The 14,633-nt window shown below is 38.7% G+C and overlaps 1 non-coding gene across 1 annotated transcript; it reads left to right on the top strand.

Moving 5' to 3' along the window:
- The first annotated feature begins 13,365 nt into the window (after positions 1 to 13,365).
- On the top strand, positions 13,366 to 13,471 carry LOC143597786 (small nucleolar RNA R71). The gene has a single exon (XR_013146993.1). It is a non-coding gene; the product is annotated as a small nucleolar RNA R71 (small nucleolar RNA).
- Positions 13,472 to 14,633: the final 1,162 nt, after the last annotated feature.

Below are 14,633 nucleotides of genomic sequence, written 5' to 3'. Positions count from 1 at the left end.
AACGAATTAGATGGACCGATTCGTCACTTGGACTGGTTTGCTGGATTGATTCGTTAAGGGTCCAGTTCATTAGAGGGTTCAATTCGTTACAAGAACCAGTTCGTTATGATAACCCTATTCGTTAAGAATTATGTAACGAACTAGAAGTTTAACAAAATGACAGAATGGTCCCTGGAGTTAGAAAAAGAATGATTTAATTACAAAGAAGCCCTTGGACTTTTGTGTAACAAATTAATTGATGATTCAAAATGCTAATGGAAAATGTGATAAGACAGTTAATAGAAATAAAATTTTTCCAAGTTGACCTGGCAGCTCGACCCCAGCCAAGGGCTCTGCCCCTTGGACCCTGCTAGGGGCTGCCGCCCATAGACCCCGCTGCCAGGGGCGCTACCCCCGGACTCCCGTTCGTTGAGGGCTATAATTGGACTAGAAATACGAAATGGATAGTGATAGTAATTAATATGCGTAATTGTTATACTGTTAGTCGAGCACAACTAAGGAAAGAAATAACAATTAACGGTGAACATAATCGAGTTCAAGTGAGTTTCTAGCCCCACTTCCTTGTTATGTTTTCGGGGCTATGTGCATAGTCGATGTAATAGTTAATACACTTACCTTTGGTGGTAAGTGTATGCCTTGTATGATTTATGTATGATGATTGCTTGATGGTGTGTGAACGATCTTCGGATATTGCGTGCACCGTCAGGTGGAAGTTAAGGATATGATTGATATGTATGATGTATGAATGATGTATGTATGAATATGTATCATGTATGAATAATGTATGTATGATATGTTGATGGTACGTGAACGCTCTTCGGAGATTGCACGCATTATCAAGGAAAGTATGTAAAGGACAGGTATGTTATAGTAGTACGAATGTAGGGAACCGACCCTAATAGTATCGGTGAACGTAGGGAACTGACCCTAGTAGTATCAGCGAATGAAGGGAACCGACCTTAATAGTATCTGCGAATGTAGGGAACCGACCCTAATAATATCGGCGAATTTAATAGGGCGAAATGCTCTTTAAAACGTATATGTACGAATGGAAGTATTACGTAAGTATGAAAGAAAGGATGAAAGTACGAATGTATGTAAACATGTAAGTAAATATGAAGTATGTACCTTCGGGTGCATATGTCAGTATGTGAATGTATTGTATGTCGTCTGATTAACTAGAACTCACTCAGCGTAGCTGACTTTTAGTATGCACGCAGGTGAGTAGAATGAGGCAACTTGCTTGAGGGGATGCACACGACATGGATTTGAAGACACTGGCATCTCAATGAAGTGTTATGTTATGATATTTAAAAGACAATGTTTTATGTTTAGATAATTGAAGTGCTCGTTAAGACAAGGATTAATGGTCATGTAATGTAATGGTTTGAATGTTTTAATATTCCGCGAATGTTTTTATTAACTCTGATAGTATGAACTGTGTTTATGAGTAAATCCAACGTCCAAATGTGAGGTACCGGTAACGGGGCCTTACATTCCAATACTTTATATAATAATTCGTATCCTTCAAATTTTAATATGGGTCAGGTTTTCGGGTTTGAAAATTACACACAACATTTAGAAATTTCGTCCCGAAATTAAAATAAAAAATAAAAATAAAATTTTAAAATGAGAACCACCAATACAAGGAGTTGTTAGAAATTTTTTTTGCATGACTATTAAAATAAAATAACGCCGATCTTCGAATGACCAGAAAGAACGCCAAAAATATGAAATATGAAATGGACACTTATATATAGGATGTACCAGTAGCGTATCCACCATGTCCTTATCATATTGTATTTATCCCGTTCTCCAGCAATCATTCTAAGTTTCGAGTTAATTCACACAACCGAACTTATTATATATTCCATGCGAGGACTTTGATAATTACGTGTCGACCCATAATTACCTCTGTAACACCCCGGCTAAAGCGAAAACGCCTGAGTGTGACGTACAGATTCCTCAAAACACATATGACACTATTAAGTAACAATAATACCATTAATTGATTTAACAACAAGTACACAAGTTTTAAAGTAAGAGAAATACCAAGGAAAATACAAGAACAATTGACAACTTGTCAATTTATTAATATAACCTAAATTTCTAGTGTCTTCTCCGTTTCATCCTATAATAATTGTACATGTAATATATATATAAAATAAAGTCAACTAAATGAATAGTTGGTGAGTTCACACAAGTTTTTATATACGTACATAAAAATAATACAATCCCATGAACAAGTGTAAATGAGCAAGTAAGGTCCTTTCCAATTGGGATTGTGCACCAGCGTATTCAGATAAGCGCAAGTAAGGTCCTTTCCAGTTGGGATTTTTCACCAACGTACTCGGATAATGAGGCCCTTTTCCACTCATAACAACAAACGTATTGAGCGAAGGGGGGGGGTGTATGATTATACTATATTGAAGTAATCCATGTGCAAGTAATTTTGAGAAAGTAACAAGTAAACACACAAGTCCATGTAACGAATTGTAGTTTGTAAATAACAAATAAACGAAATTGTAATTTGGATAGGATATATATGCTACCCCCCAAAAGTAGTAAAAGAGTAAAAGGGGGTGTGAGAAACTCACCTTATATTTGAAGACAAACTTGAAATAAAACCAATAAATGAAACTAAAGCAAATGAACTTCACGAACTAGAATTAAAAGTACAAAATAAAATATTAACTAACAAATTATAAAAGTAAGAAAATCGAGTTGTCGGAATTAGAAGTGTATATTTTATCATTTTATGGAGTTTTGATAATATAATATTATTGTTAAGCTTTAACAAATTTAACGAATTATTAATTTAATATTACTTTAAATTACGAGATTAATATCAGGTTTGAATATTATAACGTTTACGGAGTTTGGATGTTAACAGTATATTTTATTTTGACAACCGAATATGTTAATGAAGTTTAAGGTTTAACAAATGAAAATATATATACAAAAATATATCTATATGTACAAGTTTAACTAGTTTTAGACGAACTTGACGGAAACGAAAGTCGGGTTTTTTAGGTGAAATATGATAATTATAATTTAAAACTAATTTTTATTTAACATAAAGAAACTTTATTTGATTTATTAAAATTCATAATATATATATATATATATATATATATATATATATATAATTTTATTGTAGTTTATAAAAGATTTATAACAAAACAAAAAAAGAAAATACAAAAATATGCCTTGACCCGGATTCGAACTCGTGTTCTTATGAACACAGCTCTACAACTTAACCACTGGACCAATTCTGTTTTATGATTTATGTATGCAAATTAATATGTATATACTTTAACAGAAACCCATCTTCTTCCTCAACCAAACCCTAGAAATTCAAATCTGTTAATTGGTTCTATGTTTGCTTAAACATTGTTAGGGGTTTTGTTAATCGACTAAAAACTATAACAATTGATATAACAATTACCTTGTAGTGTAACGAATTGACGGAGAACCATGGTTGGCCGGAGTCGGAATAAAACGAACCAGTTATAGGTTACAGAGAGTATAATAGATGGAGATGATGGTGTGAGCGAGTATAGATGAACGAGTAGGTTCTATTTATAGTGTCAATTGGGTTTTGATGTTAATTACTAGTTATTAGAGCTTTATTATAATCCGACGGTTCCGGTGATTAATGGGTGTTAAACGAGTTGTTAATGGTGAAATTAATTGAGTATTATTGCTTATAATTAGTGGAGAAATCGTTTGGGATGGATTAACGGGTTAAACAAAGGTTAAAACGGCTTTTTGGGTCTCGCCGGAGCTTAGCTGCCGTGGGTCACGGTGGTTTTCACGGTGGGACAGAGTGCCACGGTACGGTGGCCTCTGTCTATTTGATCTTCTTTGGACCGTGGCCCATGGTCTGAACCGTGGGTCACGGTGGACACCGACCATGCACCCTCACTTTCACTTATTTTTGACTTCTTTCGCATCTCCGGTTCCTTGGGTTTCTTCGTTATACGTATTAATAGCTCCGGAACCTCCTTTGTACATACAATTCATCAATAATACCGTAGTCATTTAATTCCACCAAATAAACCAATACAAAACATGATAATTACGGCTTTAAATCAATTAAGGGTTGTCCCATGAGCCACCCGTCACATTCCCACACTTAATCGTTGCTTGTCCTCAAGCAACATCTCGACACAAACTTTTTATTTCATTCAACTTGTATCCACCAATCTTACCACAAAACCGGTTCAGTTAAGGTCCCAAGTCATACCATATTCCCTTATTTTTATCGGGTGCACTAGTTCACTTGATAACCTACCAAATAATTTGATGTTACAATTTAAAACTATGGAACCGCCCAAACGAGTGTACTTTGTTTCCGGTTAGGGCACACATGATCACACCCCTCATAATATAACATCTCTCATCTCGGTTTAATATCTGGACCAACATAAAATGTGCTAGTATCTCTCTGCCCTCAATACCAAGTATGAACACAATGTAATAAGCTTGTAAGCAAGTCATATCTCCACCCATTACCCACCGGTTGCATAGAGAATAGAACTAAGGGTTTTGTTGTGGCTTAGGTTAGGGTGTGGAAGCGGATTTATTTAGTGACTTATGGTGGATGAAACCCAATTTATTCAACAAACAAACAACTCACTCACAATTATTTACAAACGATACTACTCAAACATCGACTCTTTTTGAGCTTTTCTTTGATTTTCCAACTCTTTTTTTTAACACATTTACTAACATTAATATATACAAACAACTGACCCGAGACATACGTACATTGTGTACTATGCTCGACAAACAACTTATATACAACTCTTAACATACCGGGTTTCATCCATACGGTTAAAACAAAAAGGCCAAGGGTAACACGGCTTGTAACGTGGGTTAAAAAGAGCAAAGAAAAATGGAAAAAGGCAACAAATGGCTCCTAAGGGATAATGTAAGGCAGGGATTTTTTTTTATTTTTGTAAAGGCCATTATATATGGGTTTTCTAAAGTCCTACTTCTCCATACAGGTGGTGGTATTAAGATCTCGAAATGCATGAGACAACCAAGTTCTAGATATCATGTGCATACCGATTACTCTCTATAATGGCACTCATATGAGATGTGTATATATTATATATTATATGTGTATTATATATAGAGCAAATCTCACACACGTACTGTAGGAATTAGGCTGCCGATATGAAACATGTGTACCCGTCCCCATGACTCGTTATCCCCATCTAAACGGTCCATTTTAATTCCCCCCCCCATTTTTTTTCAAACAACTAGGCACATGTTACTTAAGGAATTGTGACCATGAAAAAGGACCCAAAACTTCACCCCGCCATCTTACCGCTTTCCGGTTTCATTAAAACATTTTTAAAATTTTTTTGTTTATTTTTCTGATTTTTTAATTTTTTCTGATTTTTTTTAATTTTTTTTTTCGATTTTTTCAAAACAAACGAAAATTTTTTCCTCATCCCCACACTTGGGATACATTGTCCCCAATGTACGGTTTTAAGAAAAATAAAACAACCCACTCGCTAAACACCCCATTCATTCTAACATATTCTCATAATACTTAATCAAAAGTATTTTATCCACCACCCATCCACCCAAAAACACAAAAAGACACACAAACAAAATAACAACTGTACAATAATATACAGAACAGTGTTCACTTGGCGTCAAGCGTCTCGATCAGTTGTAAGGCGGGTGGGCCGGCCCGAAGATAGATGTTATAAACTCTGAGAACTGGCCGAAGTTAAACGCCCCATCGCCGCCTCTGCTTCCTTCTTCTGGTGGTGGTGGTGGTGCCATTGATTGCATCGGGTTGACCCACATTGAATGATGAAGTGGTGGTTCGGGATATCGTACCGAACCATCATACGGGGGTAGAGTCGTGTAATCTACCATTTGTGGATCCAACACGACCGGTTCACCTGCATGGCCACTGATCATACATCCTCCGATTACGATCATCCAAATACCTCATGTTCATCTCATGTTCCCGCCCATATGCATTGGCACGGTTCCACATTTCCAACCGGGCGTGCCTCTCTTTTGCGGCCCGTTCAGCGTAGGCCCCCATAAAAGTCTGATGATCGAATAGTGAACGTGACTCATCAGACCAATTCTCATACGTGGAAGGCCTATGCCTCTCCACCACCTCATTCATGGACCCCTCATGGGTCCAATTGCTACCATAAGAATTATAACCTTCCGAATAATCCCAACCCCCGTGTTGAGAACTACTACCACCGCCCACATCCATGTAATCGGGCTCACCTACCTCTTCCTCCTGCTCAATTTCATCATCATCATCATCATCCTCCACTTCAACATCCTCTGTTGCTACTCTCCATCTCACCTTATCACACACAAGAACATGGTGCCTATCAGTTTGCGTGTACTCACAACCCGGCAAATCCGACAACTTAAACTCTTTCAACACTTTGGTCATTCCCACCGACTCATCAGTTATCACACCGTGATTCTTTAACAATGTTGTGATCAGTCGACAATGCGGAATTAACTTCCGCTTATTGCTTTCTCGGCTGATCCAAATATTTTGCATGACAAGATATCGGTAAGAAATAAGGGGCTTTCCACACATCAATGCATACAAAACAGGAATATCACTGTTCCTTACTACCGAAATGTCCCCCAGACGAGGCATCACGTTGTGCAAGCAGATAGACATCAATAATTTTGCCTCGATCTTCAAATCTTTCCTCAAAATCTGATCACTAAAACCTGATCTTGGTTTAATCATCTTTTCTAACATGTTGTACCATTGAGGGTGCTTGTCGGGGCAATCAAATAAGTCTTTGGCAGAGGGGTATACATATGAGTTGCTTGGCTTAGTGTCAAAAAGCGCGATCTAATTAAATAAGTCAAATGACATCACCACTTCTTAACCTCCTTCCTTCCCAATTAACTTCATATCGTGCCCCTTCTTGTAGGGAGGACATCTCAATGTAGACACCAATTCTTCAATTTCTCTATCATACAACGTGTTAATCTCGTTATCATAACACTTTAACACTGCTTCCCACCCCAAAGCTTCAAACTTGTCAACTATCCCAAACACCTCAAAACCTGGATCGTTTACCTCCTTCTCAAACATATATCCATCAAGTCGTTTATTCAACGTAGCCATTTTGTCAACAAATAGCTCCGCTTGCCATTCCAATGGGTACTTTGACAATCCCCCACCTTTCCACGTGGGTTTTAACGTTTGTACTTGCACGTATGCTTGCTCTTCCTGCATCCTTTGTCTCTTTAATTGGGATGCTCGCCCACTTGAAGATGATGCCTTTGACTTACCCTTATCCGCAGTCCTACCCATCTACACTCAACAAACAAACCAAACAAACCAAGTTTAAGTCAACATAAACTTCCCCACACTTGCTTGTTACTATGATTGTGGATAATCACTTGTTAATCAATTGACCAAAATTTTCAACACTTGCTTCAACATATACTTTCCAACCAATCAATATAACAAATATATATATATATATATATAACAATTATCTACTATCCACAACCATACCATAATCATTAGACTAATTTCTTCCAACAAGCAAGTGGGTAAAAAGAACAATTATGACCAACTTACAACTTCAATACAATACATCATCAATAACGAAAATAAATTCCATACCTTGATGTTGAAAGAGATGAAGATGAAGAAAACTTCAAGGTAAACCAAAACCCCCAAAAATTTCACAAATTTTCGGACACTCTATGTCCAAAATCGACCAACAAAACAAAGGATTCTTTCAATTTCAATGGTATAATCGAAATCCTTATGAAATTTTAGTCAAAATAGACTTAAAAATTGGTTGATTTGGTGAAGTTATGAAGAAGTTATGGATCTTTGAAGTTGGAAGTTAGGGTTTTTTAAAGAGAGATTTTGAGGAAGATGAAGATGGATGTTGAAGTAAATAATGAAAGTAGGTGATTTGTGTGGAGGATATTGGTTAAAAATTGAGTTTTTATTGATTTTTATTGTAAAAACCCGGCCCTCTTCGTCTGTCTCGACCAGACCGTGGCCCACGGTCTCCACCGTGGTCCACGGTTGACTCAGGTGTGTTTGATGGTTCGCAGTGGACCGTGGCCCATGCTCCACACCATGGGTCCCGGTTGAGTTGTGTCAAAACAAACAGATTGAACCGTACCGTGGTCCGTCTTCTCACCGTGTCTTACGATCACCAACCGTGAGCCACAGTTGGAACCGTGGTCCACAGTTCACCTTTAGTTTTTTATTTTATTTTTTTATCAGAGGGACCAAAATAACCAACAATATTAAAAAACATATTTACCAAATTAAAATGAATTTAAAATATAATTAAAATTACCCTACCCCCCATGAAAAACCCGAGTTGTCCTCAACACAGTATAAAAATCACAAAGACTTTCCCACACTTGGTTTGGACAACTCTAAAGCGAGGAAGGTAATTTTTAAAACAAATTTTAAATAAAAACTAAATTAACCTAAACTAAAATATACAACATACCTTGGCCTCTTAATTCGTTTCCTCATCCGGTGAGCGTAACAAGTAACTCACCCGGTCCACATCGAGCATATTGATGTCCTTTCCTTCCAAGTAAGGTTTAAGCCTTTGACCGTTCACCACTTGTTTCGTTTGTTCTTGGACATCTTCTATCTCTACATCACCAAATTGCCCCACTTTTGTGATGACATATGGGCCTATCCACTTGCTCTTTAACTTACCCGGAAACAACTTTAGCCTTGAATTATACAACCACACCTTTTGACTCACTTCAAAAGTCCGTTTTCTCAACTTTGCATTATGGACTTTCTTTAGTTTGTCTTTGTACGCGGAAGCACATTCATACGCTTCATCCCGGATTTCCTCAATCTCATTCAACTTCAACTTTCTCAATTCACCCGGTTCCTTATAATCCGCGTTGACATTCTTGATCGCCCAAAACGCCTTATGTGCCAACTCCATTGGTAAATGACACCCTTTTCCATAAACTAACCGATAAGGAGTTGTGCCAATAGGAGTTTTGTAGGCGGTCCGATACGCCCACAATGCATCATTTAACTTAGAAGACCAATCCTTCCTATCGACCCGCACCGTCTTCATTAAGATTTCTTTGATTTGGCGATTGGACACTTCAACTTGTCCACTTGTTTGTGGATGATAAGGAGTGGCAATTCGGTGATTTACATTGTACCTTTTTAGAAGCTTCCCAAAGTTGAAATTCTTGAAATGTGACCCACCATCACTAATAATCACCCGCGGGATGCCAAACCGAGCAAATATGTTTGATTGAACGAATTTACAAACTACCGAATGGTCATTAGTTCTTGTTGCTACCGCTTCTACTCACTTGGACACATAATAAACCGCAACCAAGATATATAAAAATCCATTCGAGTTTGGAAATGGGCCCATAAAGTCAATTCCCCATACATCAAAAATCTCTAACACCAAAATCGGTTGCAATGGGATTTCATCCCGTGTCGAGATACTACCCAACTTTTGACAACTCAAGAAATGTCGGGCATACTCGCTTGCATCTTTAAAAATTGTGGGCCAATAAAAACCACATTGAAGCACCCGGTAACCCGTCTTTTGACCACTAAAATGACCTCCACACGCCGAATGTATGTGCATGAGTCAAAACTTCCCACACTTCAGAATCGGGAATACACCTTCTTATCATTTGATTCGAACCAATCTTAAACAAATCCGGTTCATCCCAAATATATTGTTTCACTTGGGCCATGAACCGTTGTCTTCTTTTCTTCACCCAATTACTTGGAATAGACCCCGTTGCTAAAATTCACAAAGTGGGCATACCATGGTGTAGTCGACACGGCTAACAATTGTTCATCGGGAAACCGTTCGTTTATCTCCATCGGGTCATCAGCGCCCTCCAATGGGATTCGGGATAAGTGATCCGCTACTACATTTTCACATCGTTTTTTATCCCGAACCTCTAAATCAAACTCTAGCAAAAGCAGCACCCATCTAATTAACCGTGCTTTTGAATCCTTCTTCTCCATCAAATATCGAACCGCGCTATGGTCCGAATAAACGATCACCTTACTCCCCCAAATATACGAGCGAAACTTATCCAAAGCATACACCACCACAAGCAATTCTTTTTCGGTGGTTGTATAATTAAGTTGCGCTTCGGATAAAGTTTTACTCGCATAATAAATTACCACCGGATTTTTATCAGCTCGTTGACCCAAAACCGCTCCGATAGTAGTATCACTAGCATCGCCCATAAACTCAAACGGCTTTGACCAATCCGGTGGTTGTAGAATGGGAGCTTCCACCAACTTTTCCTTCTAAACATTAAACGCTTGCAAACACTCATTAGTAAAATCAAAAGGAACATCTTTTAATAATAAATTACATAAAGGTTTCGTGATAACACTAAAGCCTTTAATAAATCTTCTATAAAAACCCGCATGCCCCAGAAATGACCTTACCCCTTTAATGTTTTTAGGTGGAGGTAAAGATGATATTACCCGAACCTTTGCCTTATCCACTTCCATTCCCCTTTCCGATATCACATGACCCAACACGATACCCTCTTGCACAATGAAGTAACTTTTCTCCCAACTTAGAACTAAATTTGTCTCAACACACCTTTTTTAAACTTTTTCTAATTCATTGAGACAATTTTCATAAGTTGGGCCAAAAATGGAAAAGTCATCCATAAATACCTCGAGTGACTCCTCGACCATATCCGAAAAAATACTCATCATATAACGTTGGAATGTGGCCGGGGCATTACACAAACCGAATGGCATTCGCTGAAAAGCAAAAGTGCCATACAGACAGGTGAAAGTGGTCTTGTGTTGGTTATCCGGGTGAATAGCAATTTGGTTATAACCCGAGTACCCATCCAAAAAACAGTAATACTTTTGACCCGATAATTTTTCAATAATTTGGTCAATAAACGGTAATGGAAAATGATTTTTAGATGTAGCGGCGTTTAATTTACGATAATCAATGCAAACTCGCCACCCGGTGACCGGTCGGGTAGCTATTTGTTCACCGCTTTCATCTTTAATTACCTGTATACCTGCTTTTTTCAGTACCACCTGTGTAGGACTTACCCATGCGTTATCCGAGATGGGATAGATTATTCCCGCATCCAACCACTTGATTACCTCTTTCTTCACAACTTTTCTCAAATTGGGATTCAACCTTCTTTGAGTCCTCGGGTTGGTTTTGCCTCCTCGTCGGTGATGATTTTGTGCATAACTATAGATGGACTAATGCCTTTTAAATCCGCAATTGTCCAATCTATGGCAGCCTTGTTCGCCTTCAACACCTTCAACAATTCTTGTTCTTGGGCCTCTTCCAAATTAGATGCAATAATGACCGGTAATGTGTCATTATCCCCCAAAAACGCATACTTCAAGTGGCTCGGTAATCCTTCAATTCCAACTTTGGTGGACTTTCCAATGACAGTTTTGTACCCGAATCAATCACAGCTGGCAGACTTTCAATTTGATGAGTCCATGGTGGTCGTCCTTCTTTAACCGCCAACATGTCTTGATTTTTCTCTTCCATCCTCAATGCACAAAGATGTACCTGTTCAGAAAAATCACAAACACATGCTTCCAAAGCATCGTCCTCATAATCGTGCGGTTCACACGTGTCAACAATATCTGCCATGAAACACTCATCACCACATAAAGCATTAGATCCGTTAGTGAACACATTTAATCTCATTTTTCTTTTTCCAAAAGCCATATCAACCGTGCCCGATCGACAGTCAATAATAGCATGAGCGGTGTTTTAAAACGGTCGACCCAAAATAACATTTTGTTGTTGGGTCGAATCAACCGATGAGTAGTCTAAGACCAAAAAGTCAATAGGATAGTAAAATTCTTCAACTTTTACTATCACATCCCGCACAATTTCTCGAGGAAGTTTATGGGACAAATTGGCTAACATAACCGTTGTCTTAACTCGCTTTAAAGGACCGAAATCATATTGGTCATATAAACCACCCGGAAGAATACTTACTCCGGCCCCAAGATCTAGTAACGCCTTAGACATTTGAAAATCACCTACTTGAATGTTAATTAAAGGCGTTCTCGGATCTTGAAGCTTAGGAGGAAGGTCTCCTTTTAAAACTGCACTTACCCGCTCAGTTAAATCCACTCGTAGAGGCACTTTTTGTTGCCTCTTTTGAGTGCATAATTCTTTCAAAAACTTTGCATATACGGGTACCTGCTTAATTGCTTCAAGTAAAGGTAAATTAACCTTTACTTGTTTAAAAACTTCCCACATCTCTTCTTTTTGAGGACCCCTTCTTGAAATGATATTTTTCTTACCCGGGTCAAGTAAAGCCGAAGGAAATGGAACCACTTTTGGTTCTACTTCCTTATTTTTATCGTTTAAAATTGAAGTTTGACCCGGATTTTGTAACGGTTTTTCAAAAGTGACATGTTTAGTGGGTTTATTTGTTACTATTACATCATCACTTTCGTTACCCGTAATATCCTCAACTTCCCCATCAAGCACACCCGGTGATAAATATTTTTTATATTCTTTACCACTTCTTAAAACACTAACGTGAGAAGGATTTACCTTTGTGTCGCTTGGCAATTGACCTTTATTCTTCTTCAACTCAGACACTTCAGTTGCGAGTTGACCCGTTTGTGTAGTCAAAGATTGGATGGCCTTATCTCTTACTTCATCCTTTTCCATTCACGCCTCATCCAGTTGATTTCTTCATTGCATGTCTTGTTACATTAACTTCAACATGTCCATAACCTCATTACCACTCGATGAACTTTGACCCGTTGACCCGCTTTGACCGCCACCCCCTTGACCTTGAAATCCTTGATTATTCCCACCATGATAATTACCTTGGTTATTATATTGTTGGCGAGGGACATAATTGCTTTGATTTCCTTGAAAATTTGAGTTAGATTGAGTGGCCGGATTTCCATAACGAAAATTCGGGTGATTTCTTAACCCGGGGTGGTAGGTGTTGGAGTTCATGTTGTAATTCCTACCACCTCCCCCTTGGAGTGCATTTATCTCTTCCACCGGCGCTTGACCTACCGTACATACCTCCGTTGCATGACCCAACTCGTTACAATTTGTACAAACATTGATGACTTGATTAATGGTTTGTACATTTCCTTCTTCCACGGCTTGCACTTGCGGTCTACCAATCGCCGATCTCGCTTTTCTACTGGTTTGGGCCTTTCTCTTTGAAGTAACAACCATTTGTTCCAAATACGCCCAATCGTCTTGTTCATAGTTTGTACCAAATGTACCATTTGTGATCGACCGCAAATCCCGTTCATCCTCCATGCTCAAACCCTCATGAAATGCATTCAACAACTCCCATAAAGCAATACCATGATGAGGACAATTTTTAATCATTATGTTAAACCTCTCGAATGCTTCATGAAACATTTCCCCCGATTTTTGTTGGAAGGTTCTCAAACTTTTTCTCGCATCATTGGTCTTTTGGGCCGTGTAAAATTCTTCTAAAAATCTTTGTTGCATTTCGGCCCAAGTATAAACAGACGCGGAAGGCAAAGTGTAAAACCATCTCTTTGCCTTGTCTTCCCATGAAAACTGAAATAGAACCAACTTCACTTCATCCGATGTAAATCCTTGACCCCCAATTGTGTTGCAAATGGAGTCATATGCCTCCAAGTGGAAGTAATGTTCCTCCGTTGCTAGACCTTTATACTTCGGAAGACTTTGAAGGGAATTGGTCCTTACTTCAAATGTCCTCCCTTGATTATTAAGAGGGATAACCACCGGAGACGGATTATTAGTAATTACGGGTCGAAAATGGGCCTCAATCCCCCTAACCATCTCTCTTGCATGCCTTCTTGGTACCCCCATTGGTACTCTTGGTTGACCCATTTGCCTATAAACAGGCCTTGGCTGCGCAAACTGTTATTGAAACTGTGGTTGGGGCATTTGTGGTTGAAATTGTGGATCTTGAGGTTGCCCTTGCGGTTGTTGAATAATTGGTGGCGGAACTTGTTGATTCACAACAACCGGTGGTTGTTGTTGAGCTTGTTGTTGAATCGGTGGTGGTTGCACGTTTTGTTGGACAATTACCGGTTGTTGTTGAGGTGGTTGTGGAACAACCGGTGGTGTTTGTCTATTAAACCCTTGCACCGATTCCGGATGTTGCCATTGACCATAGGCCAAATTTCCCGGATTTACCCTTTGACTTCCATCACCTCCCGTGTAGTAACCTTCCATTTCATACCCCTCGAATTCATTGTCAAACCCATATCCATATCCCTCACCTTGTGATCTTGAATGTTGCATAAACTGTTGGGGTTGGTATTGGTAGTTTGATTGTGATTGTTGAAAGGGTGGTGGTGGTTGATATTGTTGAGATGATGATGACACACCAAAGGTGGAAAAAAGGTTGGTAATAGGTGGCAATGTGGATGATGTTGCATAGGTGAATTGAGCATTGATGGGTTCAGTTGTGGGTGGTGGTTGAAGTTCACTTGATGCTGTTTGTATATTAGTAGTGATTGGTGGAGGTGTGGTCGGGACTGGTTGACCCGAAGTGGAAACTGGTGAATCCATATTGTTTGATGATGTTGGAGAACCAAGAAACTTATTCTCCCAAAGTAAGACTCGGTT

The sequence above is a fragment of the Bidens hawaiensis genome, unplaced genomic scaffold (assembly GCF_021521415.1).
Source record: "Bidens hawaiensis isolate Kalapana, Puna unplaced genomic scaffold, B.hawaiensis_p1.1 tig00049041_1, whole genome shotgun sequence".
Taxonomy (NCBI): domain Eukaryota; kingdom Viridiplantae; phylum Streptophyta; class Magnoliopsida; order Asterales; family Asteraceae; genus Bidens; species Bidens hawaiensis.
Note: the sequence above shows the minus strand (reverse complement) of the source record. Positions and strands in the feature narration are given on the sequence as shown.